General features: G+C 31.6%; 2 long non-coding RNA genes across 5 annotated transcripts; one reads left to right on the top strand and one right to left on the bottom strand.

Moving 5' to 3' along the window:
• Window positions 1-819: 819 nt before the first annotated feature.
• On the bottom strand, window positions 820-13,728 carry LOC121119883 (uncharacterized). Of its 4 annotated transcripts, XR_011780570.1 has the most exons (7): window positions 13,570-13,727; window positions 11,314-12,408; window positions 10,087-10,267; window positions 9,946-10,037; window positions 9,648-9,875; window positions 1,374-1,513; window positions 1,295-1,309 (listed from the first exon to the last, which is right to left on the bottom strand). It is a non-coding gene; the product is annotated as an uncharacterized lncRNA (long non-coding RNA). The 4 variants fall into 4 exon arrangements; XR_011780571.1 differs by having other exon boundaries at window positions 820-1,309; window positions 1,374-6,681; window positions 10,087-12,408; window positions 13,570-13,709; XR_005864873.2 differs by having other exon boundaries at window positions 867-1,309; window positions 10,087-12,408; window positions 13,570-13,728.
• Window positions 13,729-13,941: 213 nt separating this feature from the next.
• LOC139905647 (uncharacterized) lies at window positions 13,942-17,343 on the top strand. Its single transcript, XR_011780573.1, has 3 exons — window positions 13,942-16,471; window positions 16,524-16,663; window positions 16,726-17,343. It is a non-coding gene; the product is annotated as an uncharacterized lncRNA (long non-coding RNA).
• The last annotated feature ends 876 nt before the right edge of the window (window positions 17,344-18,219 follow it).

The raw sequence follows: 18,219 nt of genomic DNA, 5'->3' as shown, positions 1-18,219 counted from the left end.
TCCTGGTGATTTTCATATCTTGTTTTCTTCACTCTTCCTTGTGGCTTCTGAAAGAAAAAAAAGTGTCGCCGAGTGCTGCGTTTTCAATTAAGAGTGGGAAGTAAAATACTTTTTTGTCGAAATAACAGACCAAAAAGCTGGTTGATTAATATGCAGCGAAAGTTTTGCAGTTTTGAAAGAGTACAATCTTGGCCGTCACTATGAAATAGTGCTGTGTCGTTCGCGAACAATTCGTTTTTTTGAAAGAATCTTTTTAGTGGACGTACTAAGCCGACTCAGTTGCATGAGTGATAAAGGAATCACTAATCAGTAAAGTTGATAATATTGTAGAGAAAAACGCGTGCAAGGAGAAGGGGGGGGAAAATATAAATGGTATCATTGTTTAAAATACTGATGTGATTATCATCTGCCTGCTTTATTATGATTTTTGAGGGTATAACGAAAGTATTTATTAGCAAAATGTTTAATGAAGATATACTACGTATAATTGACTAAGACATTTTTTATCCGTTACAGTAGATTTGAAAAAATCACACTCCATGAAATTGTAATTCATTATGAACCTTATTCTCAGAATAATAGCTAATGAAACGACAAAGTAGAGTATTTCGAAATATATTTGAAGTTCCAAGTTTAAAGAAGAAGGCTTTAATTAAATATAATCTACATACTAAAAAATATACCATCATACATTTATGTTCAATATACAAAATTAAACAATTGGAATCATATAACTAATAACAATAAATTATATATACAGAATATTGAAATAATAGATTGATCCAAATAATATTTTCTTGTTCTGACAACAGAATCCAGTTAAATATGTCATAACTTTAGGTTGCAAAACACAAGCGAGACGTGGAGTTTAATTAAAAAGATAATCACCCCTCTTCTTCATGTGGAAGTTGCTATATACAATTGTGCACAGGATAGATATATCTCTACTGATGAGATCTAACTAATTATTAATAATAAAGTAAATGTCAAAATCATAAAATTAGACAATAAATATAATAATAAAAAAAATGTTAGAAATAAATCCATCTTAAAGATTTAGCGCAAAAGCTAATTATCTAGTAATGCCCGGCGATATTACTCCGTATTAAGAGCATCAAAAAAGATATTTTCCCCGTTATTTATGCTTATATAACAACATACTATTATCATGAAGGATATACACAATTGCTAATTATAATGCTACACCCAATGTAACTACCCCCGTTGTTGTGACCATTTAAGCAGTTGTTTTTGCCTTTTATGAGTTATCTGAACACCATTTCTTGGAGCCTATCAACCATAGCTAAGCCTTAAGTGATAAAAAAAAGTAATATTTATTGACTATGTAATATTGGAAAACCTAATTATCATACCCAAGTCATTAAGTGAAGAAACTAGTCTCAGACAAACTAGTTGCGAACCATCCAAAGCTACTACCCCCGTTGTTGTGACCATTTAAGCAGTTTTTTTTGCCATTGAATGTGTTGTGTATCATAATTCTTGATATATTTAGCTATAATAGCATCGTATTTTAGGGTTAGATTTAAAAAAAAAAATATTTACTGTTAGATAGTACAAAATTCAGAGTTCCATTTCGAAATTAGTAAATATTTTATACTTTTTACTGATAACTTGATCGTAATTTGATGTGGATGACTCAAAACAATTTTATATGTATTTCTATAAATGACATCAGTACCAACATTCTCCATTAATTTAATGATGGTTCCTTGAGAAGGGATAGGTTTACCCATGTATTTTTCTATAAATTTTTTGAACGTCGAAAGATTTTGGTCAATCTTCCACACTGCAATGAGCTTAAAATTGTTAGGATCCTGGATTGCATAGAACAAAACCTACACGAAAGTAGTTCTAAGATTGGGTGGACTTGTACTTTTTTTCATCTTTTAAGATCACTACCTGGACAGAGTTCGAGCTTGGAATACCTATATAGTCTTAAAGGTAATAAATTTATTTCGGGTAACACCATATGAAAAAAAAACGTAGCAGCACAGGTTTCCATGGACGAAAAGTCTTGTTTGTGCTAAACAAAAGAAAATATATATCCCCAAGTAGGATCCATAACTCTCTAAAATATGGCGGCCTTTCTTTCATATTTCTTCATGACTTGTGGAAATCCCTCAACGCCTACTAGATTGGGAACCTCTGGAGAGAGGATCAATTTTGGAACAGTCATCTATCTAACTTTTTCGAGATAAGTTACTCGGATGAGCCCAACTCTGGACCTAAAAAAGTCTCGAAGGTTCGAACCAGGGGAGTCGACTATGGAGCGGAAACAGCTTGTTCGCACGAACTAATAAATAAAATGGCGTTCGAACGGTACAAATTCGCTTTTGAGAACTTTGTATCAGTTCTAGTACCGGCAGTACCGTTATGCCCTCGGTTATCTTTTTTAACCCCATTTACTATTAGAAAATTAAATCTTACTCCCACGTAGGAGCCTTTTAGCAATTGTTTAACAAGAAGAAAAATAGACTACCTTATCAGGAAGTGCATTGGTATTATTGATAATTATTTTCTATGTTCAGCGGAGAAGTGGCTAGTTTAGCCACTTCTCGTATACTCTCTAGCACACTCGAACTGAGAGCAAAGTATTTCACTGGCAATCAACGTATATGTGTTTTTTTTTGCCAGATGGAGGATGAAACAAGCGACCATTTTCTTTTCGACAGTCCAACAAAAATTTTAACTTTTATCGTCCAAAAAGAGACTACAACATAACATTTTAAATTGGAAAAGAAGAAAATATGATTAACGCGTCATCTCCAAGGCCTAACCACTTTTATACGCAAAGACTTCAACTACGTATATATCCGGTGTATTATCGATAGTTGAGGAGTTGCGTGTTCATTTATGTATATTAAGCTGCGTTACATTTTATGTAAAGTCATTTCGTATATATTATCTTGTATATAATATAATAAAGAAGTAACTCAATAGGTGAAGAAGTGAAGAATTATTCCTAAGTGCAAGAACCTAATCACTGCAATTAATTAAATATCATGATGCAGTCGGTAATTACTGATAATTACAGCTAAGAATCTTTAAAAACTTTAATAAAAAATATTAAGTGGATTTTAAGTTATAAAAATTGATAAGTGAAAATGGTTGGACGAGGTGATGACTTAAGGAAGCAATCACCTAGTAAGAAGGCGCAAGTAACCAGAGCTGTTAATAGCATGAACAGTTTGTGTAAGTCCCTATTAGCACAGAAACCATCTGAAGGTAAATTATTCCTGGATGAAGGAAGGATTCGTCTTCAAAAAGCCTAAAATCATTGGAGGATCATTATCTGGATTGATGGACAAAGATCCAGATCAAACATATGAATACAATACCCAATTGGAGGAATATAATACAAAATATCAAGAGCCGCAGGAGAAGCTTTTAGATACTAAGTCATGAATGATCAGCCAGCTGAACCAACTTTAAATAAACCACCCAAACCTACTAGTAGCATTATCCATATTGACAACTCTTCACTACCTTTTAATTTAACAAAGAATCATAATCCTCATGAATTAGCTGAATGGGTCAAAAGTTTCAAGAGTTACTATGCTCAAAATTCAATTGATAAATTTCCCCTGCATGTTCAACATACTCACTCCTACAAGAGAATTGATGCTAGTCTGAGAGCGAGAATAAGTCCTAATATACAACTACTCCTGTTTTTTCTGAGGTTGAAGATGGATGTGTAACTGCTTTAGAGGATGAATTTCTTCATCTGTACCCTCCATTCCAAAGAAGATTAGATTTTTTTCAATATTCCCAAGGATCTGGACAATCATGGGCCGATTTTGTTGCAAACTTGGAACAAAAAGGAGAATAGGCTAGTCTAACTTAGATTAATGTTGATGATCTCCATGTTTTTTTGTTTCGTTTATGGAACTACAGACAATGAAATAAAAAAAAATTGGGAAGTTTAGAAAATCCCACCAGAAAAGAAGTCAAGCGCACAAATGTCAAAGAATCCTATATCTCATACATCAAATAAGATGAAAAGTAACTTCTTCAGATAGGATAAAAATGTAAGAAAGGTATGTAAGCGATGTGGAAGTACTAGTCATATCAAAGATTGCCCTCGTAGATAATCAATTACATGTTTCTAATGTGGAAAACCAGGACATTTGTCTTCCTTTTGTCTTAATAAAACAAATCCAAATTCAAAATTCAATACGAAATCCAATAGTCGATATACCTCAAGAGTGAACAGTCCAGAACGTTATTCATCATCAAAGATTTATATTAATCAGATCAAAAGATCGATGTCTTTGAAGAGGATGGAATTGAAAGTTGAAATTGAAATTTACTATGATTATATAAGAGAAAATGGATTTCCTTACACTGCCACAAATGAACGGTAGTTCAATGCAAGTAATTATCCTATGAAATGTGAGGGTATTGCTCAACTTGAAGTTACACATTCAAGTGGGAAAAGTATTATGGTTGATGTTATAATTACATCGTCTATGAAAAGAAAGTTTCTCATAGGTATAGATGACTTGAAAAGATTATCAGTCATCACGGAAGTGTTTCCAAATGTTTTAGTGAACAAAGTTCAATACTTAAATAAAGGGATAGATAAATCATGGAAGAATTTAAAGATATATTCAGTCACTCTCTAGACGATAAACCAATGTCTGGACCACCCATGAAAAATGAGTGGGATCACTCTCAACATATAAAAGCGCACAAAACTTTGACGGTACGTCCAATAAACATAAATCAACAAGATAAAGCAAAGGCACTTATCGATAAATTAATTAAAGATGATATTATTGAACGATTTTCTAACCCGACCAAATGGATAAGTCCTACATTTTTTGTCAACAACGAAGGAGGCAAGGGATTCCGATTAGTAGTAGATTACACACGTCTTAACAAATATGTCAAACGTTCAATACATTCATTTCCAACAACTGAAGATATAATGCGGAGTATCAAGCCTGATTCGAAAATTTTTCCTAAACTGGATTGTGTTCATGGCTATTTCCAAATCCCCTTAGAGGAGGAGGGCAATTTACTCCCGCACCTATAGGCTTAAATGCCAGTTCGGATGAATGGTGTTCTCGTTTTGATCCTATAATTGAAAAGGTATGTGATGCTAAGAAGATAGTTGACGATATCTTTATTCAAGCACCTGATGAAGAAACTCTATTTCAAAGGGCACGTCAAACTTTAATAGAATGTAGAAAGAAAAATGTAAAGATTTCTATATAAAAATTTGTTTATGGACCATGTGTTAACTTTGCTGGTTATTCCGTTTGTGGTGAAGGTGTAAAACCAAATGATGACAAGCTCGAGTCTATACGTAAATTTCCAATACCACTAAAATATATCAATTCGGACACTTCGTGTCGGATTTGGCCCACATGACTACTAATTTAAGATCATTGCTGAAGAAAGATAGTAAATTTTTATGGCTAGAAGACCACACAGAGTCTTTTGAACCAGTAAAAAAAGCCTTGCTTAGTTCAAGGCTAATTGCCAGTTATTTTAATCCGAGTTGTCTACTCAATTGTTAATAGATGCTTCACGTTTGAAATGAATAGGATTTATTCTAGTCCAACGAGATAACAACAACTCCTTAAAACTAATTCAATGTGGATCAAGAAGCTTAACTTCAACGGAATCCAGATATTCTACAGTGGAACTTGAGTGTTTGGCGGTGCAATGGGCAGTTGCTCGTTGTAAGTATTACTTATAAGGTTCACCTAAATTTCTTATTCTTAGTGATCATCGTCCACTTGTTGGTTTGTTCAAAAAAGCAATTATGGATGTCCCAAATAAACGCCTACAACGTTTCAGAGAGAAATTAACTGATTACAACTTCGAATTGGAATGGGTTCCAGATAAATCTCATGAGATAGCGGACGCTGGCGGAGTTTCTACTAAGTAAGCCAGATGAACCAATCATTAATTCAGAGGCCAAAAATGCAATGTCACATGTGGCTTCCGACTCTTTGAGTATAGGGGTGTTCACTAGCCTCTAATGGTTGATATATTCAGTGGTATTCCTTTTGTAGCCAAATTAAATTCGTTGTCTACAGATACTATTACAAAAATTCTATTGTCATGGTTTCATTGGTTTGGATTCTCAAAATATATTCGTACTGATGGAGGACCACAGTATAGAAATGAATTTGATAAATTCTGTGAAAAATATATTATTATCCATGAGATAAGTTCACTGCATAATCCTCAAAGTAATGGTTTAGCAGAGCAAGCAGTCAAGTCAGTTAATTCAATCATCAAGAAAACAGATAAGATCAATATAGAAGCAGGATTATTTGCCTGGGGAAATACACCCACGACAGATGGATTTAGTCCGGCACAAATGATGTTCAGCAGAAGACAACGTGGTTATTTGCCAACACTACCTAATGCTTATGAAAAAAATCGATTCAAATTATGTTTATGAGAAACGAAAGAAAACAATAACTACCGAAAATTCAAACGGTGATCCACCAGAGTTCAAGATTGGGAACAATGTATTAGTAGAAAATCCTATTTCCAAAACTTGGGACAATGAAGCCGTGATCAAAGACATCCGAGATCATAGGAGATCATATATATTGATTAAGAACAATCATGAATTGATTCGAAATAGGAAGTTCCTAAGGCTTAACAAATCAGGGATATTGTCTGAGAATCTCAAATCTGGAGAAGAAAACATGGAACATAGAATATTGAGGAGGAGTGACCGGAATAGAAAGAAAACTGTTAAATTTAATATTGATTTCTAAATTATGTATATACATGTTTTTTGAAAAATAATTAATGTCATTTAAAACCTTATCTATATTCTCTTATAATCTTAGGAGGGCATGAGCAGTTGCGTGTTTATTTATGTATATTAAGTTGCGTTACATTTTATGCAAAGTCATTTCGTTTATATTATCTTTATATAATATAATAAAGAAGTAACTCAATAGGTGAAGAAGTGAAGAATTATTCCTAAGTGCAAGAACCCAATCACTGCAATTAATTACATCTTGTATTGATTTAGTTGGATGTTTACGTTTTTTATTTTTGTTATCATATTTATGTTAAATTATGAACTATTTATTGAAATAGATATGCATTGTGGCCCAGAAAAAAATAAGTCATTTAAGGAATGTTGAACGGATAGGTGAACTTTTGCATCAAGTTATCTAGTGAACCGGATTGTATTATCGGATATTACCAAAGATGTTCCAAAATACTATCCACCGGTATGCTTAATTAATAAAAACCAAAAATTAGTCTGGTCACCCTCACAATTTGAAGAATGTTTTGGAAAAGAGCAACTCAACTGTAATGACGTTTTATTAGATTAGCTGTGAGCAGCCATGAGAGGGTTGGAAATGAAGTAAACATAAATTCTACTCCTTATTTAGTAAAAACCATTCCTGGAATTACTTCGAAGTCGGTCCTAAACTCTAGTCTTAGTCAGGGACATATAAAAAGGGGTACTTATTACAGAATTTGACTTTCCTCATTGTCTCTACCATAGTTCGTGTCAGCTATCTATGTCTACTTCTATTCAATCATCCATCCTCATCATCTACTACGGGTTCCGAGACAATAGGAATCCTTAATTCCGTTATTAAAGTGAAGGACATTCGTGTCCTGGGTAGGTCTCTCATCTAAGAACTACATTAATGATCCTTTATTTCAAAGAATTTTAGTCCCAAGTCTTCTCCAAGACTGTCTCAACAATCTACATTCTTGATTCTACAATTTGACAATGTTTTCATTTAATTTAAGTCATTCAAACCCATGGATGGTCTTCCACGTCGTAGTGAAGCATATGAAGCTAAGTCTCACTTTCTCAAGAGGATATCTTTTCCATAGCGCTCTACAGCAAGAAACGAAGGAATTTGTGTGTTTTGACACAAATCTATTTTGAAAATGAAATGAAAGGGATAGTCTGTGTTAACTCTTTAGCCTTGTCGTCATTAATTCTATCATTCAATCCAAGACCCAATGTACTCAATCCATATGCATCTTAATTACTAAGCTGTATGACTGTGATTTGTTGGCCATCAATTATCATAAGCCTTCTTCATCTATTAAAAGATACTATATAGAGGCTCCTTGGCGAATGTGTGGAATTGAATCTAACAAAAGATCGTGTAACTTCGTCACTCCCAGCATTAAAGAACAAATCACGGCGGCACATAACTACATATAGTGATAATGAATAATTAATTGTAAACATTCTTTCAGTTCCATTGCACTCTTAATATATAGTGAGCTTTTTAAGTGATAAGGAGACATAAAAACCGACTATGCATAAGAATTGCTTGAAGCAAACAATTTTTAGGATAAAATGCAGTTCAAAACTTTCTTAGTATGCATTGTTATCTAATGATTTAATTAAACTCAAGTGTCTTAAAACTAATACTTCATTGATATTGAAATATAACTGATAACAAATTTAAGAATATTAATTAAATTTAAAAAGTGGACCACGCGATAATTATCTTTCTCTTGCCATATGTATGTTCTGTTGGCTTCATTGATTAAATTTCTAAATTTAAATTTATTTCTACCAATAAAGTCTTCAAGAAATATTGTTACTTTTCAATGTTCTGAAGCAAGCGACTATGACCAGGAAATGAGATATGTGCTTGTAGAAGAGGATATCCCTGTATTTGAATTTAAAATTCCAGCCAATTTTATCAAGTATTACAAGCTTGGCATACAAAAAGAGCTATCATGTACAATTCTTCTATATAGATAACGACTACATTTTTCCCATACCATATATGTTACTAAAAACTTTAATAAGTACCTTCTCCTCTGTTTTGGTTTTGATATATTGTTCAACTGTTAAGCTATAAAAGTTATTTTTCTTTGAAAATAATCTTTTCATTTTCAATGATATTTAGAATTGTTTCAAACTGTTCAAACTTTGTTTCAAGTATTTAGTAAATCTGTTTTTTCAAATTTTAGTTTTCGTGTCAAAAATAATTGCTACATTTTTACTCATTTCCTAATCTTTCCTACTATAACCACGACTTCCCAGCCATTGTCGTATAGCAAAGAATGGTTACAATATTATTGAATTATTATACACAGTTTTATGAAGGTTGAATGACTTATCAAATATTCAAACTTGAAAAAAAATGATCCAGTCCTGGATCATTTGTCTCCTAAAATGGCATTGCTGTTAATAAAGCCATGAGAGGAGTTGTCAATATAGATCTTTGATATTAATATATATAATTACCATGTCCTCTAAATATTGAAATCATATTAGCCCCTTAATTACAAAATTCATTTCCATGAATCTCATTCAATGTTATGTGGAACGTCAAAGAAAAATTCCTTTGTCATCATCAAGACAAAAAAAAACAGACAACACAAACTGCTTAAATGTATAATTGTGATGAAAATTTCCAAAGTTATCAATACACCAACAACGATAACGTTATACATTCATGGCATATGAAACTTATTTTATGGTGAAATTTGTACGCACAACTTAAATGTGTACTGATGAATGAGGCCACCACACATTTTCGTCAAGGTTATTATCAATAAAATTTAGATAGTGCAATCAATATATGAAACCCAATATTAAGATATAATATTATACTATCTACCTATATTCATAATTCTCATTAGTTATTTTTTACCTTCATTATAGATCCAATATTCAGAGCTGTATTTGAGTTCATCTTTTCAGTGTTCAGGTATAGTATGAGTCATCATGCTTCGGATCTTTCTGGTTCTGAGCCCAAGTTATGATGCTCCGGGTACATGGGAAAATAAAGTCTCGTCTAAGGCAAGAAAAATATTTAACTTAAATGTTTACTGATGAATGAGACCACTACAATTTTCGTCGAGGTTATCATCAATAAAACCTACATAGTAAAATCAATATAAGAAACCAAATATTATGATATATATATTTAATATTATACTCGTATCTACCTATATTCATAATTCCCATGAATTATTTAGCATCTTCATCTAGATCCTCTTCATACTCCATAGAAAAATTTAATTACTCATTCTAAATATACCTAAAGAAAAGAGTAAAGATCCCATTATCAGAGCTGTATTTGAATCCACCTATTCAGCGTTCAGATCATGTCCGAGTCCTCCTGCTCCTGGGTTCTCTGGTTCCGAGTACAATTCCTAATGCGTCGAGTCCCCCGAAAAATATGTAATGTCTGGATCTACCTGCAGTCTCGACTAAGGTACGATATCCTTTTCCAAAAGCTATTCAATAATCTTTGACAACACTAATTTACTTTGTGATCGCGAGGCCATCATAAGAAAAAGGAGTAAAAAAATAATTATGAAAGCTTTGGTAAATAAAAAGAATATATTAAGGCAGGGAGCACTCTCTCTGAGTAAGGTAACAACTGCAAAAATTCCAGGCCTTCTTTTATAATAGCTTTTTGAATATCTCTGGATATTACAAGGGATCCTTGATACTGAGTCTGTGTAAGAGCTTGGTTTATCCCTTCAAACTCATGTTAAGTGAAGAGGTCCAATTTCATATTAGTTATAGTTAGACTTTAAAATATTATAATTGCTCTTCACATGCAATTTTAGAAGTTCTTACTTTGTTGCCGAATCTTTATTATCAAGAATTTTAGACCCCTTAGTCTGGTGGCAAGATAGACTGCTTATTTATTCTAGACTTGATGTATTGATGAAAAAAAAAACATACATTATTCCTACATCTGTCCCATCTTCAATAAGATAAGACAAATAATCTCTGAACACAGAAAAGGTTTAAGTCCAACTAAAGTCAGCCATCTTGTATTACTTAATACTAATTTGGATTAAATGCAGTTCAACCTGACTGAATACCTCAATGGAGTAATCAATGATCCACAATTTTCTTTTATGTATATTTGATATATAATGAATACATTTATCTCTTATAGCTTAAACATTTTTTTATTAAAGTTTAATCTTTCAAAATTTTGATATATTGATTCAATACAGATTTTTTGAATATCAGTTATAATGATTCTGAAAAATAAATCGTAGAAAATTATTTTTATTGAAGGGGGGACTTTTAGTATAGAACTTAATTCAAGTGATTCAGTTCACTAAAAAGATAAACAATTCCCAACACTACTATGAAACAAAACATCCATCAACATAATCAAAGTTTTCTGGAAAGTTACGCTCTAAGAAATATGAGTCTATGAAATGTGTTTTAGAAACTCTAAGAAACTTCTTCTCGAGAAAGTTTTTGTTCTTCTCACGTATTTGCAAGCAAATGGCTTGTTATAAAGAAGCAAAGAGAAGGAAAACTTGTTGCATTTTACAGTTGCTTACCTGATGATGACTTTTCGAAGCTCAAAAACTTTTCAGCTAGTATGGCATCAGTGTTTGGAACAACATCTTCAAAAGTGAATGCTATGAATGCAGCACATCGAGCGTGATTGTCTGATGAACATTTGAAAGTAATTCTCTTGATTTGATGCAGTAATTCTAAGCCAAACATTGATGATATCTTGAAAGCCAAACGTCTGTTTCAAAAATATCACAAAACTTTTTTGCTGAATAGTTTATAAGATTCGTATCTGTGTACACTCTGTCTGATGTAACTATATTTTTGCTAACGTCACTTTTTTGTTAACTTTGTAGTAAATACATATGTTTTTTGTTTATTGCATACTACTCACCCATCATTAACATGGAATTCTATACTTAGTTTTTCGTATTTTTCCCGGCAGCTTTTCCTCTGACTTCCTAGTGACCCCTGCACTAAGCCATTGATCCAATAAACTTTAAATTCATGGTTATATCGATGTATATATTTTTTTTAGCACGAAATAATTATACTTTTTCATTCTCAAAGATAAAGTTAAATTGTAACTTCAAGCCCACAGAGCATGTTAATGTCATGTCGATACAAAAATAAGGGAAACTCTAAAATAAGTAAATTCTTATAGTATAATTTATTGTTGTTTTAAATTTTTAATGCACAAAATAACATGACATAAATAATATGATTATTTTTAATGCCAAGACAAAAAATAAGGCAAAAAATGTATTTTTGATTGAAATAATTTCATATTTTATGATAGGGAGGATTTTGAAGAATGATCGGAGCTGGACGATTGGATCCATTACTCTTCAAACAAATCGATAAACAACAACAAATTAAACAGCCGACTAAAAGAATGGTGATAAGTAAACTTAATATCCCCAAGATAGGAATAAAATTCGTGACGCAATGTCCTGTTAAGCCTTTCAGATTGGGGATTATCCCCGTTTCATCAATCCCGATACTAAAGTCATTTTTATCGCAAACCCTTATAAGAGGAATCCCACAGTCTTCATCCGTCAGGCAAGCATTTCGACTTATTCCTGGCTCATTCCCAGCAGAGGAATATATAAATGAAGCAATGAGAAGGAAAATTAATGCTGAAAACAATAATAAGAAGTATTATTTTACAGATAAAATAGTAAGAAGACTTTGGTCTCCATGAAAGTCACGTAAAAATAGGCCTAACATAATGAGTAGTAAAATAAAAACGCATCAAGGATGTCGAATCTTGTGAATAGAATTTTGTTTTGCAGACTTAATATTAATAAAATAATTAATTGTAATGAAAAACATACACACAGGATATGAAATATGAGAATCAGTTCAAATTACGTTCTTAGTAGGAAAAATAGGAATTGCTTGATTTGTAAGAAAAATTTTACATGCTATGCAATATACACCTTAAAAGAAGAAATTTGAACGATTACATATATATATACACCCACAAAACTTATCAATCATGTATGTATGTGTGACGTATAGATATGAGACAAATTACAATAATACTAATTGAAATGTAGCCTCAAGTGAGTGAATTTTGATACGTAGTTACTTTTGAATTAGGATGACATCACGCTCAGAGTAAAGCTTTATAACAAAGTAACGAACGCGCTTCTTAGCTTAAGGAGATACATGGTCGTGGAGTTATCTTATTCAACTGTAAGATATCACTTTTTATGATATCATAGCTAGATGACATCACTTTAACATTTTTTTGTATTTTCCGTATGTATTTTTTCTTCCATTCACAGAATTTTATTGTTAATTCATTTTGAAGGGTAAATTAATGGAGTTCACGTAGTTAGTTATGGTCGGAAATTGTTGCCACGCCCACAATCTTGTATAAATATTGATGACGTATTTTTCGTTTTGCTAATTTGCTTTAAAGCTTTAGTACAGAGAGACAAACCCACTTTAGGAGACGCACATAGCTTGAAAAAATATTTAAATACAGAATATGTCAAGAAATTGAATTATTGGGATTTGAAGAGGCGGAGTCTTGTTCATGGTTCAATTTCAACTTCATAATTATTTACACTTCGTAGATCATAAATTGGTACCTAAAACCCTGGAACATTGGACCAAATATTATAATTACAGAGCTAATCACTATTTTTTATTGGGAGGCTTGATTAAAGAGACTATGGATGACTCACCAAAAATAGGACCGATAAATACTATAATACTGGAAAAACTATGGGGGCCCCGATAATTACGACATAGAATGCAGAATTATAAGTAAAAAAATATTAACTTACTCATATTATTCTTTGAAATGTATCTGATCAATCACACAAACGAATATTCGTTGAACTGCTCAACTCGGTCTCCCTTCCTCTTCATATACAAAAAGTATATTGAACTAGTTTGTACATTAAAGTATGAATATTATTTTTCGTCCTATTTTGGAGTATGTACGGGAACAGCTGATTTTTAACTAATGTAATATGTTACTATGCAATAATATGCATATATTATTAGATTTGTATTTCTTATTTTCCAAACGTATCCTATGGTCTATGGGATCGGATCTGATTCCTACTGCACTCCCTTAATAACTGTTTATGATTCCCCTTGATGTTGCCATAACAAACTTTTTGATATCAAGAAACATAATACTAGGTCTCTAGAAGCAAGATATAATGATTTTCTGAATATTGAGTGTAAATCATTTTTGTAGCTCGTCAACATAAAAAAAATCTTCAACAACATCAAGAAATTGAGCAATTTATTTTAAAACTTTTAAAACTGGCATATGAATTACAATACTTATATTGGCCCCCATAGGGCCCTCCAAATAAAATTTATTAATGGATCATTGTGACAACCAATTTTGGCTACTTAAAGTACAATTTGCAGCGCCTTCAAAGACATAAAAATAATTACATATTTGTTGATAGAAATGAACGATAATTTGTTGAAGAATACAAATGTAATCCACTCTCAATTTTGATAAAAAGAATCAGATCTGAAATGTGGCTCGACTCGGACTCGAGTTCATATTTTGAAGAAATTTTTTTAGTAAAATTGTACAACATTATGGGTTAAACAAGAGAATTATTATCAAAAAATTATTAATTTTGGCTATAAATTGTTAGTAGTACCGGAATATATATTTTTTTAAATTCTTAAATCCAATCCACCCCTCAAAAAAAAAAAAAAATAATGTAAGATGTTGTTGTAAATCTTAGAGAAATCTCGGGAAAGGGGATCCTAATAAAGAACCCGAAGTAATTAGTATTTTTTCCCCAACTATTCAAACTATTATTCAATACCTAATTATTGGAAATTGTTCACAATTTAACAAGAGCTAAATCAAATTCTACCAATTAACGTTCAGAACACAATAGGAGTAAAAAAAAACAGAAAAATCAACTGCTGAGAAACAAAAAATAAAGAGAAAATTTATATGTTGATGAGGTAATGCCAAACTAATATTGACTTGATAAATAATCAAGGTGACTATATAGAAGGTGTATCGATAAGAAACTTGCAACTCAGTCTGGTTGACGTTAGCTGAAAACTTTTTTATGACGTCACAATGAAGCCAAGTTCAGTGTTACTGACTAGTGTTAAGTGTTAACTCATATTATTCTAAGAATTATGTCTTCTTCTAGAGGTACTAGGCGTATTAGTGCTCTGGCAACCTGTACAAATCCATCAGATGTCCACTATTTTTGTATATTTATTTGAAAATTTATGTTCCAACCTATTTTCCATTAAAAAAAACTTTCAATTATTTTTTTTTTTAAATAATTTTAGTACAGTAATCGTTGGAGGGTAAAAATTTAAACTAATAGTATAGTCTGATGAGAAAATAAAATACTATATTAATACAATTTATTTTATCGAATTTTCTCCTAAATTTGCCTCCTCTGTGACGTCATAAAAACAGCCACTTAAAAAAAACAAAAAAATATCTCATTGACACACCTTATAGATAAATAATACCCTTCTTAATATTACCTGACGTTTATGTCATTTTGGAGGGACAATTATCCTAGTCATAACAAATACGCCTGTTAAATATCACAGACACCGAGGCGTTTAAAATTTTTAAACCATTTCATATTTTTATTAATTTAAAATGTTGCACTCCAGGGCATCTACAATAGCATCAACTCTTGCTATTCCATTAAGGAAATTAGGACATTTAAATTGTAAAAATGATGTATGAAAAGACGTCACCGGGTACACATTATATACACTTGGACTTTTATACCAATACAGTATTTAAAAAAAGGGAGTATATTATATTGGAACTTGTATTCATTGTGTAGTATACATAAATGTATACATTTATTTGACCATGCATTTTTTAATAAAATTTACACCAAAGAAAGGCAATAATTCTTCTTTCATAATTCTTTTATTTTTTTAAATAATGAACAAAAAAGAAGAAAGAGCACACGGATCAAACGTTTTTCCTTTTCAAATTGCAATACTAAGTTTTTTCTAAACACGGACCCCATCTTTACTCATAAGTAAGGGTGATAATTTTGGTAAGAATAGAAAAGCGTGTGAGGAGAAAAGAAGAATTACTTATGGCATCATTGATTAAATAATATACATCTTCTTCTATCAATCATGAACGTTATCATTCCCGCCTTTATTATTCAATATTAATATAATATGAGATGGTGATAGTCGATAGAGGACTGAATAGAATCCCCAAAATGACGTCGCCTTCTGTCTGGATTTATGAAAATGGAGGCCCAGGAATTTGGAAAATACTTACTGGATGAGAAACACATGGTTTGTCGATATAAATGTACCTTTAGTCCCCTGTCTAGAATTACACGCCAATCATTATCCTCATCTCATAACAAGAGTATGGATATTCATCTATAAAATCAATTTGACGATGAATACATCAAGTCAGACTTTAATTTTGATCTCACAACGATGCTTATTGCATGTAATATAACCTTATCCATTGCTAATCATCTACGTTCAAAAAATTTATGGAGAAATACAAGGGTAAACATATCCCTTCCCGAGGAACCATCATTAAATTAATGGAGGATGTTGGTACTGATGTCATATATAGAAATACATATAAAAATGTTTTGAGTCATCCACACCAAATGACGATCAAGTTATCAGTAAAAATTATTTACGAATATCGAAATGGAACTCTGAATTTTGTACTATCTCACAGTAAGTATTCAATTTTTTTTAAATCTAACCATAAAATATGATTCTATTTTAGCTAAACATATCAAGAATTATGATACACAACTCAGTAAAGGGCAAAAACAACTGCTTAAATGGTCATAACAACGGAGGTAGTAGCTTTGGATGGTTTGCAACTAGTTTGTCTGAGACTACTTACTTCGCTTTAAGACTTGGGTATGATAATTAGGTTTTCCAATATTACATAGTCAATAAATATTACTTTTTTATCACTAAAGGCTTAGCTATGGTTGATGGGCTCCAAGAAATGATGTTCAGAAAACTCATAAAAGGCAAAAACAACTGTTTAAATGGTCACAACAACGAGGGTAGTTACATTGGGTGTAGCATTATAATTAACAATTGTGTATATCCATCATGATAATAGTATGTTGTTATATAAGCATACCTAAATAACGGGGAAAAATCTTTTTTGATGCTCTTAATAGGGAGTAATATCGCCGGATATTACTACATAATTAGCTTTTGCTCTAAATCTTTACGATTAATTTATTTATAACATTTTTTTATTAGTATATTTATTGTCTAATTTTATGATTTTGACATTTACTTTATTATTAATAATTAGTTAGATCTCATCGGTAGAGATATATCTATCCTGTGCACAATTGTATATAGCAACTTCCACATGAAGAAGAGGGGTGATTATCTTTTGATTAAACTCCACGTCTCGCTTGTGTATTGCAACCTAAAGTTATGACATATTTAACTGAATTCCGATGTTAGAACAAGAAAAAATTATCTGGATCAATCTATTATTTCAATATTCTGTATTTATAATTTATTATTATTAATAGTTATATGATTTTAATTGTTTAATTTTGTATATTTATCTTAAATGTATGATGGTATATTTTTTTAGTATGTATATTATATTTAATTAGAGCCTTCTTTTTTAAAATTTGAGCTTCAAATATTCTCAAATACTCTACTTTGTCGTTTCATTAGCTATTATTCTGAGAATAAGGTTCATAATGAATTACAATTTCATTGAGTGTGACGTTTTCAAATCTACTGTAACGGATAAAAAACGTCGAAGTCAATTATACGTAGTATATCTTCATTAAACATTTTGCTAATAAATACATTCGTTATACCCTCAAAAATCATAATAAAGCAGGCAGATGATAATCACATCAGTATTTTAAACAATGATACCATATGTCTTTTTTTCCCCCTTCTCCTTGCACGCGTTTTTCTCTACAATATTATCAACTATACTCATAAGTATACTTGCGTGAGTGTGCTCATGAAAATCGGATAGTAATATTTTTTTGGGAGTGAACTTCTAAATTATTTAAACAAAATTTGTATGTTCTTCGATGCCTGATAACTCCAGACAATACCAGTTACTACTGCTAGTTTTCTTATAAGCTAGCATTATGGTCTATGAAACTGTCAAACGTAAACTTGTATACCTATACAGAGGTCGGAAATATACCATTAGATCATATGCAACTCCGCGTTTGATTAAAAAAATATATATTTTCAGATAATAATTATTATCCATATCCCAACTGACCTAGATTGGGAATTGGACTCCACGCAATCGTTTTCCAAAGGCCCAGCAATACCTAAGGGGGATCCTGGTTATACACTATGCCTACTTAACAAACAACGTTATGTGCAAATATCGTCGAAATTGGCTTTATGCTCCTAACTATGAATCTACCTTAAGGCATTTTTGGGCACATTTATAAATTGTACAATGT

This window comes from Lepeophtheirus salmonis, chromosome 6, assembly GCF_016086655.4.
Source record: "Lepeophtheirus salmonis chromosome 6, UVic_Lsal_1.4, whole genome shotgun sequence".
Taxonomy (NCBI): Eukaryota; Metazoa; Arthropoda; class Copepoda; order Siphonostomatoida; family Caligidae; genus Lepeophtheirus; species Lepeophtheirus salmonis.
Note: the sequence above shows the minus strand (reverse complement) of the source record. Positions and strands in the feature narration are given on the sequence as shown.